General features: G+C 41.6%; 1 protein-coding gene across 2 annotated transcripts in view; it reads right to left on the reverse strand.

The window, feature by feature from the left end:
• Positions 1–3018: 3018 nt before the first annotated feature.
• Positions 3019–12782, reverse strand: part of LOC121980497 (ribosomal RNA small subunit methyltransferase I-like) — a 49150-nt gene continuing 39386 nt past the window's right edge. The window contains exon 10 of one of the 2 annotated variants that reach the window (XM_042532564.1): positions 3019–3129. The gene's annotated coding sequence lies outside the window, so the exon portion shown is untranslated. Of the gene's footprint in view, positions 3130–12180; positions 12199–12782 lie in introns of those variants that run through there. The other variant, XM_042532565.1, reaches the window with a different exon arrangement.

Consider the following 12782-nt stretch of genomic DNA (forward strand, 5'->3'; position numbering starts at 1 on the left):
GGACTTGACTATGATAAAACCTATGCCCTAGAAGCCTGACTTAAGTCTATTAGAATACTACTAAGCTTGCACCCCATAAAGGATTTAAACTCTACCAAATGGACATCAAATCAGCCTTCTTAAATGTATTAATAAAAAAAGAAGTATATGTAAATCAAGCATGGATTTGAGAACCTTGAACAACCTAATTATATGTTCAAATTTTAAAAAGGCCCTAGAGCTTAGTATGAATGATTATCTGTCTATCTATCTAATCTCAAAAGAATTCAAACAAGATCGAATTGATCCAACTCTATTAGTAAAAACCTTTAAATCTAATATTTTTGTCAGCCAATTTTATTTTGATTACAATTTTTGGATCTACAAACTCAGATTTTCTGCAAAAATTTATAAATCTAATGGAACAAGAATTTGAAATGATTCAAGTAGGTAAGTTAACCTTTTTCTTAGGCTTACAAATTAAACAAACTAATGAAGGTAACTATGTCTATCAAGAAAAATATATAAAGAAATTACTTAAAAAATTTAGAATAGAAAATTTTAAAGAAACAAAAACACCCATGGAAACAAATGAAAATATAGACAGTGATCCAAATAGAACACCAATAGACCTAAAGTATTAGAGAAGTGTTATAGGTAATCTGTTATACCTAACTGCAAGCTGACCTGACCAGATATATTATTTGCAGTTAGTATGTGTACTATATATCAAATCCGTGCTAAGGAATCCCATCAGAAAAATATTTTAAAAAAAATTTAGATATCTAAAAGGTACGCAAAATATAGGAATATGGTACCCTAGGATAACTAATTTTGAACTCTTAAGATATTCTGAAAGTAAAATACGGTAATAAAAGAATAATAAAATAATAAGGTTTAATGGAAGAAAAACCTTAACAAAATTTTCAGAAATTTTCTAGAAATTTTTCGGAGCTCGTCTGACGTATGTTAAGGGGATCAATTATTGGACTAGGGGAAAGCCTGTTTAAGCTACCCTATTTGAATGAGGAAATGTTTAAATTATTTTTTAGTGTGTTTCTTTTCCTCTTATTGTGTCGTGCCCTATTTCCCCCCTCATCGAACCCATCCCCTCCTCTTCTCATCGCTGCTTCTCCTTCTCTTCCCCCAAACCGATGGCGCCGCCTCGACGCCTCGTCTCCATCGCCAACAAAACCATTGGCCAAGGAAGAAACCGATGCACATCTATTTTTCCCATTTCTCTTCCCCTTCCTCTTCCTTATCTTCTCCTCTGCCCTAGCACCAGTAGTCGATCCCCATCCACCTTCGGCCACTACAAGGGCTAGCCAAACCATGATGAGCCTTCCTCTAACGCCGCTGCCCAAGATTGCTGGATCGCCGATCCACCATTCGCCGGCACTTGCGCACCACTTGATCGCCGACTCCTCTCCCTTCTTCGGCATCGAGAGCGTGGATTTACCAGTGGAACTTGGAGGGGGAGCTAGTTTCCTCCGATCTTTCTCATCCCTAGGGCTGTAAACAAGCCGAGCCGAGCTTTGGGGTGTTCAAGCTTGTTTGATAAGATAACCTAGCCGAGCCGAGCTTAAAATGAACCAAGCTTTTGAAATGAGTGTTCAAGCTTGGCTTGGTTTATTTTTTATGAGCTTGAGCTTGTTTGAAGCTTAACTTGAGCTTGGTCCATCTAGAGATGCATACAAGAGACATGATATGTTTGGTCTGACGACTCTTATGTCCGGATAGGAGGTCTTGGTGAGTACAACTTCTTTGCTTGTTCATTTTTCGCATTTCCTATTTTTGATCAGGAGACTGTACTCTATGGTTATTACTGTTAGATATATCTTACTATACATGTCATCTTGATACCCGCTGAGTTCATTGAACTTACCCCATTGCTTTATTTCTATTTCAGGTTGAGGTTGTCAAGAGGTTCTTGTCGCTAGTCCCCCACCTCGTGTAGATATGGTTTTCTACTTTCAGACTTTGTTTCCTTGTTTTGTGATCTACATGCGTGTGATATGTAGATCTTGTACTCGTGGATGTTATATCGAGTTTTGTTCTACTACCCTTGTTTTCCGCTGCGATGGTTTTCCGTTGTGGATTGTGTTTTCCTCGAGTAGTGGACTAGGTTTTATAATAAACTACGTGTTGTGATTTGTTGTGTAGTCAGCCAGAGGCTAATTTATTATAAACTATGTGGATTGTTTGTTTATATTATTGTATATGTTCCAGCCATGTTGGCCGGGGATTGTGAGGCCCTGCGGGTTATGTAGTCAAGTATCAGATTGTCACTCGTACAGGGGAGATGCTGCCGAAATTTCCTATGGCAAGGACTCCCCCGGGACGTGACAATTTATTTGGTATCAGAGCCTAGTTTTGCGAGTTAATCTAGGTATTTTTGGATTTGTACGGATTTCTGTCAATTTTCAAGTTTCAGAATTTTGAGGTATTGTTAAACAAGATCATATTGGGGACTTGGCAGCGACGGAACATCTCCAGATGGCAAATAGGTATGATGATTGATTTTATAATTTTGGCACTTGTTGTAATACCTGTGTAATGATTTAACAGATATGAAGAAATCTACACGTGTTCCCACTCCAAAACATGGTGCAGGATATCCATGCAGTAGGACGATGGAATCCCTGGTGACGGAGTCGCCAGAGATGTCTACTGGGGTCGAGCCTGTCGGTCAGGGACAAACTCCACATGGTACTATAGGCGTGTCGGGCTCTCAGAATCCGATGGTTTTAGAGGTACCTACCTCGACCATACCTATTGTACCCACTCCTATAGTATTCACAGTGCCTCTAGCGGTACCACCTATAGTGAAACATCCCGTAACCAACCCTCAGTTTTTTTTTTCTTTTTTTTTTCATTTCATCAACCCACCAAACACAAACTAAGCATATACTTATGACATGATACTAAATCAAACATTTATTTTATCGGAAGTAAAAGCCATCATCCCACACCAGAGTTTAACAAAGAGAAAACCCCACCAAGAACTCTCGACAACACCAAAGCAAAAACCCTTCCCATGGAGAACATAAGCTCAACACTCCTAATTCCCGGACAATGCCATGCATCCATCCCGCCTCCTCGCCTACTCCGTCCATAAGCCCTCCGTCGTGTCCAGAGACACATCCTCACCTGTAATGTAGTCATCATGAGCCTACAACCCAGCAAGTATAATCTCATGTGATGAAACATGACATCCATAAAGTAATAGGGATAGGGGCTAGATAGTAAACACATATCCAAAATGCTGTATAACAGAGAAAGAAAATGTGGTAAATAAAGTTCCTACACAGTTAATAAAGGTGAATATATTGCATATCCGGTAACCACAATTAGAGCCAGTCAATCTAGTCCCATAATCCTAGAGGTACCTCCTAGAGAACATGCAATCATATAGCCGAAGCTAACATAAATTCCAGTATCAGTCAAGTTTGGATGGGCCCTCCCCGGAGCTCATCCCGGGTCACCCATCCCGTACTGCTACCACATATGCACATATTCAACCAACTAGCCACATAAAACTTATTCTACCCATATATATCAGAGACATAACATTAGCTCCATTCATTAAATTCTGTAACATGTCCGTTTACCATAGTTATCTGTATCCACAACACAATCATAACTTAAATCCAATTTCATTAAGTTCAGTAAATATGTACATTTACCATATTCAATATAAATATATATAACATAAGTAAGAGACAAGCAGCTATAAAGTCCATATGAATTGAGGAAACTGATATATTGCAAACAAAACTTGCTACGCTAGACTAAGTGCTTTAAGGAAAAGAAATCATTACCCATGGCGATTATCACTCCAGCAGGAACCAACACAAAATTTTATCACTAAGTGCAAACTACAAAATTTAACAATTCATTCTATGAATTCTCTACCAAACCGTGTCCACACAAATAAATTCTAACAGCATAATTCTTCAAACAAAAAAAAACTTGCTAACCAGTCTACTCAATTCCAGATGTAACACGAAATACATAAACACAATAGAGTCAGCTAAATCCCTCTTTTACACATACAGAAACGGAACAACCAAAATTTCCACCGAGCGAAATAATCAAAAACAAGCCCACAAATCCCACACACCAACCTCCGAAACGAAAGGTTCACAACATCTTCCCGAAACCCCAAATCAAAACATGTAAACGTTAACATTCACATAATAAAGGTATCGGATAGATCTGCCCAAAGATTTCAAAGAGAAAACAAAACCACAGAACTCACAAAACCAAGTCCAGATCCTCACGAAAAGCCTTATCCAAATCCCAAAACTTCATTCAAAGCTCAAATCACACCATTAACTCTATCTAACATTAAAACAAACAAGTGTCATGCAGCCTAACGCACAGCACACTAATCCCCATTCATCACGGAAATCTCAAAATTTCAACCTCGATTCAAAACTCGTCGAATGCTAAACAAACCTTCAGCCAAATCCTCAAACCAAAACACAACTCTACAGCGACAAAGCTAGTCCGAAACATTCACAAGAAAAACCGATCGGATGCGTCCACAAGAAAGACAATCGAAAGCATATACAAATGAACCAATCGGAATATCTTGAAGGAAATCCCATCATAACAGCCACAAGAAGAAAACCATCGAAATCCCTACCAAAACTCACCTTCCCTAGATGTTCCATCCCACCCTACCTCACAGATCTCAAGCTATCACCGTGAAATACACTTGCCTTTCTTGCCTTTCTCTTCCTCGTGTCGCCGTAGAATCCCTCGCTCAATGATGTCACGCCAGTAGAAATGTGTTTGGAGACCTCCGCGTCCGGTCGTTGAGCCCTCCACCACTCGCCGACTTGAGAAAAGGAGTCAAATCGGAGCTTAGGGTTCAGCGAGCAGTTCCGTCGAGATCGGCGGGACTGAGCAGGGAATGGAGAAGCGGTGAGGTTTGGGGAAACAGTGAATGAATCGGTGATAAACTTGGACTTTATACCTAGATATTAGAGCTCTAACTTAGGACAATTAATCCTAATCTGGGATAATTATCGTCAATCAGCTCCCAACTTAATTAGGTATTATATATATTTCCCTCAAATTTAATAATTCTATCCCCTAAATTATGTCATACGAGTTCATTTTAATTCCCAAAAAAAATCCCTAAAATTTCGTAAGAAATTTAGTAAATAAATTCCTTTATTAACGCTCGTGATACCTTAATTTGTTATTATTATTATTATTTTAAAATTAAATTCCTTAAAACGTGTCATACATGTTTATTTAAAATTCTGAAAAAGTTCTATAATTCGTAGAAAATTTTATTGATTAATCCCCTAATTAATGTTCATGTGACCTTAGGAAATTCTATAAATAATTTCCTTAATTTCACTCGTGGGACCTTACATATAGTACCAGCTCCAGTGGTTCTGCCAGTTCCCACGACGATCCCTACTTACCTTACTGATATAATTGCGGCACGAGCTCGAATCCCAACTTTGGCAGAGTCGATGAAGAGCTGATTCACGCTATTCCGCGGAGAGACCGATCCGAGTGTGGCTCAATCTTGGATAGAGACCTTGGAGTGGACTTTCTTCTATATGGCTTGGTCTGAGTGGAAGAAGGTAGAGCTGGCTGCTTACCATTTACGGGACAAGGCTGATATCTGGTGAGATACGCAACGCTCGATTATAGGTGAGCATCACATCACCTGGGCGAGATTTAGAGAGGCTTTTGAGAGCCGATACTTTCCACGGTCATATCAGATGACACGCCGGCAGGATTTTCTAAGTCTTCGGTTAAATAACCACACGGTGACGGAATACAATGCTTAATTTAATCAGTTGGCCAGATTTTGTCAAGAGTTAGTTGCTGAGGACAGGTCTCGTATGCTTCAATTTGTCCAGGGATTGGATGGGTATCTACAATTAAAGATTACCGATTTTGGTAATTTATCTTACATAGAGGCATTGGGCATAGCCCTTATGATTGAGTTGGCTCAGCAGAGAGTGTATCCGGATAAGAAAAGGAGGTAGACAGACCGAGCTTTAGGATAGACCCGACAACCACAGGCTATCGGACCGCAACAAAGTGGTCGCATTCAGGCGGGTCAGGGTACTTCTGGGGCATCTGGCCAGCCTCAGAAATTAGGGCGGACTTCATCAGGACATTCTCGGTCTTCTCAGCAGAACCGGAAACAGTCCTCTAGTGACATGCACTACACCCGATGTGGGTCCAAAGGTCACATCACATCAGCCTGCTCCCTGGGACAGTCAGTTTGCTATTATTGCAAACTGCCAGGGCACATGAGTTGAGATTGTTCGCTGAAGGCTAAACATGCGGCTTCCGGGGGTTTTGTTCAGGGAGGTCAGTGTAGTCAGATAGGGTCAGCGAGGGAGGTAGAAAGCCCAAACTTCGCATCGCCAGCAGAGGATAGCCCCTGCAGTAGCTACATATGGCATGCACGAACAGGAGTACTCCAGTGCCCTTGCGGTATCACAAAGTTCCGTTTCAGGACCTCAGTATCTGACGTAAGGGCAGTACTAGTCGCAGCCGCAGCCACTAGACTAGTATCAGCTGCAGTCTCATCCACTAGTGCAGTTTCAGCTGCAGCCTCAGCCACTGGTGCAGTATCAGCCGTAGCCCTATCCACCGGTTCAATTTCAGGCGTAGCCCTCATATCCATCTCTGGTACAGTATCCAGCACCGCCTTAGTGGCAGGCTCAGGCTCAGACGCAGTAGCCTCTGGCATTACTACCACATCCACCTCCACCAGAGACTGGACATATTCACTCAGTTACCACAGAGGATGCGCAGCGGGCTGACGGATCTATTTTCTGTGGTACGGTTTTACTTTATGCATTTTCAGTCGATATGCTAATTGGTACTAGTAGTTCGCATTCCTTTATTTCTCGTGCATTTATGAGGGAGATTGGTAGACTACCTATCCTTAGACCGTGGAGGCTGTCCATCACTCTACCCTCCGGTGATGCATTAGATGTCACTCAGGGGGTTAGAGGATGCCCATTGGACTTCGGTAACAATATACTCATTGTAGATTTATTAGTACTGGAAATGGTCGAGTTCGACATTATCCTTGGCATGGATTAGCTCTCAGTATATCATGCCATGGTTGATTGCTAGATGAGGGTGGTCACATTCTGACCTCCAAACCAACCCTCGTGGGATTTCACTGGCATCAGGGATGACGGTATATTGACCATTTTTGTGATTCAGGCTCAGAAATTGTTGTCACATGGCTGTTAGGGATTTCTATTGTCGTTAATTAATGCTGACAACAGTAGTAGTTCTCAGCTCTCAGACGTTCCAGTGATCCGAGAGTATCCAGATGTATTTCCAGATGAGCTACCAGGCTTGCCTCCCCGAAGGCAAGTGGAGTTTGCTATTGAGCTAATTCTGGGGACCGCACTGACATTGAAAGCTCCTTACCGTATGACACCGAAAGAGTTGGACGAACTAAAGGTCAAACTCCAGGAGTTATTGGACCATGGATTTATTCACTCTAGTGTATCTCCATGGGGTTCTTCGGTATTGTTCGTCAAGAAAAAGGATAGTACTCTGAGATTGTGCATTGATTATAGACAGCTGAATGCAGTGACCGTCAGAAATAAGTACCCCTTACCACAGATCGAGAATTTCTTTGATCTTCTCAAAGGTACATCAGTGTATTCTAGGATTGATCTGTGATCAGGATATCATCAGCTGAGAGTTAAAGATTCTGATGTTCAAAAGATAGCATTCCACACTAGATACAGATATTATGAATTTTTGGTAATGCCATTTGGGCTTACCAATGATCCAGCGATATTTATGGATTTGATGAACCGCGTCTTCCTGGAGTATCTAGATCAGTTCGTTATCGTCTTCATTGACGACATTTTGGTCTACTCGCGTTCTGAGGAGGAACATGCACAGTATCTTCGCATAGTCTTGGAGACTCTTCGACAACATTGACTATATATGAAGTTCAGCAAGTGTACTTTTTGGCTATCCTTAGTCAGTTTTCTGGAACACGTGGTTTCTAGTCGAGGTATTTCCGTAGACCCTCAAAAGATCGAGGCTGTCACCAGCTGGGAGCAGCCGAAGTCAGTGCAGGAGATCCGCAATTTCTTGGGATTGGTCGAATCTTACAAACGGTTTGTTGAGGGTTTCTCCTGCATTGCTATGCTGCTGACACATCTGACCAGGAAAGGCATGAAGTTCACGTGATCAGAAGCCTGCGAGACTAGCTTCCAGGAGTTGAAGCGGAGATTAGTGTCGGCACCAGTTCTGGTTTTACCTTCCGGAGAGGACAAATTCGTACTCTACACCGACGCTTCTTTACATGGTTTGGCCACTGTGTTGATGCAGCACGATTGGGTAGTCTCCTATGCTTCTCGTCAGTTGAAGGAGCATGAGCAGAACTACCCGGTACATGATCTGGAGCTGGCCGCTATTATCTTTGCTTTGAAGATTTGGCGGCATCATCTGTATGGTATTACATTTGAGATTCTCACTGATCATAAGAGTCTCAAATATCTTTTCATCCAGAAGGAACTCAATCTCCGATAGAGGAGATGGATGGAGTTCCTGAAGGATTATAATTATACCATTAGCTACCACCTAGGGAAAGCTAATGTGGTTGCCGATGCATTTAGCCAGAAGTCCGGAGGGACTTTAGCATGTCACCGAGGTTTGGTCATGGACTTGATTCAGGGTTTCTTCGAGTTGGGCCTTGAGGAGCAGGGACAGACAGAGCAGGGTATTCTAGTTACCATGATTGCTCAGTCGTTGATCAGGACGAGGATCTAAGAGGCCCAGGCCGGTGATCAGTGCTTACAGTCCATTGACAGCCGGATAGCTTCTGGGCAGCAGACAGAGTTCACTCGAGATGATGAGGGTATTCTTTATTTTCGAGGCAGGTTATGCGTACTTCAATCTCATCCGATTATGGAGAAGTTACTTCAGGGGGCTCATCGCTCTCAATTTGCGATCCACCCAGGCGGAACTCGCATGTATCAAGATTTGAGGCGTTCCTATTGGTGGAACGACATGAAGAAAGACATCGCGGAGTTTGTAGCTAGATGTCTAGTCTATGAGCAGGTGAAGGCTGAGCACCAGAGACCTGCCGGTTTACTTCAAAGGATTCCTATTCCGGAGTGGAAATGGGAACACATTACCATAGATTTTATGGTGGGATTGCCTAGGACACGACGAGGCTATGACGCGATTTGGGTAATCGTTGATCGATTAACCAAATCTGCACACTTCTAAGTGATTCGGAAGATAGATTCGCTATTGTCGGGAGATCATCAGGTTGCATGGTGTTCCCTTGAGCATTATATCAGATAGAGACTCAAGGTTCACGTCCTGGTTTTACGTTAGGAATTTCGGAGGCTGCTGGGAGGACCACTTTCCCTTAGTAGAGTTCGCCTACAACAACAGCTATCATTCCGCTATCCAGATGACACAATTTGAAGCGTTGTATGATAGACCTTGTCGGACACCTACCCCCTGAGAGGAGGTTGGGGAGGCTTAGCTGCTAGGACCTCAGAGAGCTTAGTAGGAGGCAGAGTTGGTCCGCACTATCAGATGGAGGATGTCAGAGGCGCAGGACTGCCAGAAGAGTTATGCGGATCGAAGACGTAGACCCCTGGAGTTCTCTACTGACGACCATGTATCTTTGAGAGTCTCACCCATGAAAGGGGCGAAGAGATTTGGTCTCCGAGGTAAACTAGCTCCACGATACATTGGGTCTTTCAAGATCTTGGAGAGGATTAGAGCGGTAGATTATCATCTGGCGCTACCACTTGCTATGGCAAGCATTCACGATGTATTCCATGTGTCTATACTGAGGAGATATGTGTCTAACCCAGCACATGTTCTGTCAGATTAAAGATTGTTGCTACCCATACTGTACTTTCACACACATAATATCCTATCTTGGAAAGCAACAAATCTAGGAGATTGCGCTATGTGCACTTGAACCTACTTACTCTGATGAGAAACTTATACCTATAGTGGCCATCGAGATATAACTTCCAAGGTGGGGAAGAGACAAACTGAAGCAATCTTAGCTAAAAGTGAGGAAATGAATACGGGTGTGACAACTTTGATTCTCAATGAGAATTTGTGTTTTTGTCACTTGATAATTCTAATATGCAATTTAGGAGGATGCATTCTCGTTCACCATCACTAGGCAGATCTAAGGCCAGGTATTATAGAACATCTTTCATGATCTTTTTGCCTAATCAAGAGTTGAGATTAAACCATGTAGCAGTCTTCATTCTTGACCTTTCTTCGCATTTCACTTGTATATATAGTTCTTTCTAGGGAAGTTTTATCATTCTAAGTTGTTCGGAATATAAATGTATTTTTATATTGGTTAGTCAAACCCACTTTAACATGGTTATGCAATAGGAGTCTCTAAGTTTGAATCCTCCCCATGTCACTATCATGCATGTGATGGACTTAGGCCCATAAGTTTACTTTGTCGTTGACACATGAAAAGAGAGGAGAGGGTATTGAGAATATACCGATCACTTCAGAGTTGAGCATTGTGACAAGTCATCAGCCAATCAACCTTAACATGAGTATTGAATTTTCAGTTGTCCAATTTGCACATGCTCATTAAATAAACTAGTAAGATTTTACTAACACTAGATGTAGGTCATTTTAGTTGATTTGGGGATTTACTGTATCTCTTTCAAGACTTACTAGTCTAACATGTGAAAAATAATGGTATAAGCTGGAGGTTGAGAGACCTTAATCAAGCTTCTGGAAGATCAATGTTTAAGTTAGCTCAACAAATTTATATGATGGAAGAATTGTGAATTGGTGATGCATGCTTGTTTCTGTAATTGTTGGAAATTTCGTTATAGATTTGGGAATGCCAAGTTAATTTTGAAGTTGTGCTGTTTTTCTTCGATTGCTGGAATCTTAAGATAGCTTTGGAAAATATCAAGCATGCCAAATTGCCAATAGTTGTAATGATACGACTGGATAGTGCACATGGTGCTTGAGGAGCTTGTTGACTTGAAGAGATTGAGTGGTGGACTTAATGATCATAGATATCATGTGCTCAAGATTAGAGACTTAAATTGGTTGGATTGAGGAATTGTTTGGAAAGTTTGTGAGGGACTTCCTGATCAAAGAGGTTCGCTGCTAGTGTGTGTTATGGATTTTGGTGGCAGTTGATTACCCACAGTTGTCTAGATAGAAGTGTGGGAGAAGCGGAAGCAGGGTGAGCTCATAACCCACAGAGTCATTCTTTGAGGTTGGAGATTTGTTCATGATACTATGATAGAGTAATATATATGTATGCTGCTTAGTTGTTACCCTTAGATGAGGATTCTTGGGTTGAGCAGTAAATTTGGGGACCAAATTTTTATTAGTGGGGGAGAATGTAAAATACGGCAACAAATAATAATTAAATAATAAGGTTTAATAGGCAAAATAGCCTTAACGGAATTTTTAAGAATTTTTAGAAATTTTTATAGAATTAATCGGAGTTCGTACGATGTATTTAATGGGGATGCATTGCTGGGCGTGATAAAAGCCTGTTTGGAATACTTATTTATTAGGGAGTTGATTATTTTAATTAACCTAAGGTTTATATTAATTACCTTAAGTTTTATTTCCCGTGCCCTATTCTTCCTCCCTGTTGCCGAACTCCACCACCTCCCCATGTCCTAACTCACAACGCCGAACTCCTCCTTCCCTCTCTTCCTTGTGTGCGCGCACCCCAGCAACCGGCGACTCTCCTCTTCTCCCTCGAGCCACACCGTCGGCTCTCCTCCTAACGCAGGCACCACAGGCCGCCGTCCTTGTGCCCTAGCATTGAAGCCAAAGAGCCGCTGCCTCTTCTCATCGTGGATGCCAAGCACTCGCCGGAAGTCGAAGCCAACCCCGCCTCCCTCTTCTGTGCCCTAGCGTCGTCTCCTCTGCCCTAGTTTGGTCTTCACTGTCTGTAACGCCCACCCTTCTTACCTAAGGGCGGCGCTACGTTCTTATACTACTTACGTACATGTTTTACTATAACAGCGGAAGAATAAAAACTTTAAAGAATTTAATTTATTAAGCATAATATCACATATTCTGATTTGTTCAAATGTGCATATTGAACTTATAACTAAAAATATTAATTTGTCCGAATCGTCCTAGCCGAACCACCACCACACACATCACTATCTGCTCCTCCTGCTGCTCCGTTGTTCATCCAGCTTTCTCTTTTATCTGCGGTACAAGGAAAGTAAGCTATGAGCACTCATGGCTCAGTAAGTTCCTTTCCTACTCACTAAAACCGAGAATCATCGTATATCAAGAATGGATCAACATATCATCGTCTCAACTAATCATAACATAACATATCATTCTATTCAAACATATCATGCGTATTTCTTATTCACATATCATTTCATAGAAGCATGAATATCATATCATAAAACAAATAAATCACAAGCATAAGACATACAAGGGCATCATATTCATATCATAATATCACATGACATTATATCATATCATCATATAATTCAAGCACATATGAATGTAGGCAATGCATCGTGAATTTGAAAACTTATACTTAATAGTACTTGAAATTAATATTATCATCATTTGGGATCCCGGTTTGTACCACATACATAATGTGTAGGTCCAAGGTAGCAAGTCTTGAGCCCTACCATGCATACATACTAGGCCCGAGTCTTACTCCATCGACCTAGGGCACTCAAAGGCCCATTACTGACGAGGCCCGAGTCTTACTCCATCGACCCCGGGGCGTTTACGGAGCCCACCCTTGGTACAAACCATAAAATAACTTA

Source organism: Zingiber officinale, chromosome 5A, assembly GCF_018446385.1.
Source record: "Zingiber officinale cultivar Zhangliang chromosome 5A, Zo_v1.1, whole genome shotgun sequence".
NCBI classification, from domain to species: Eukaryota; Viridiplantae; Streptophyta; class Magnoliopsida; order Zingiberales; family Zingiberaceae; genus Zingiber; species Zingiber officinale.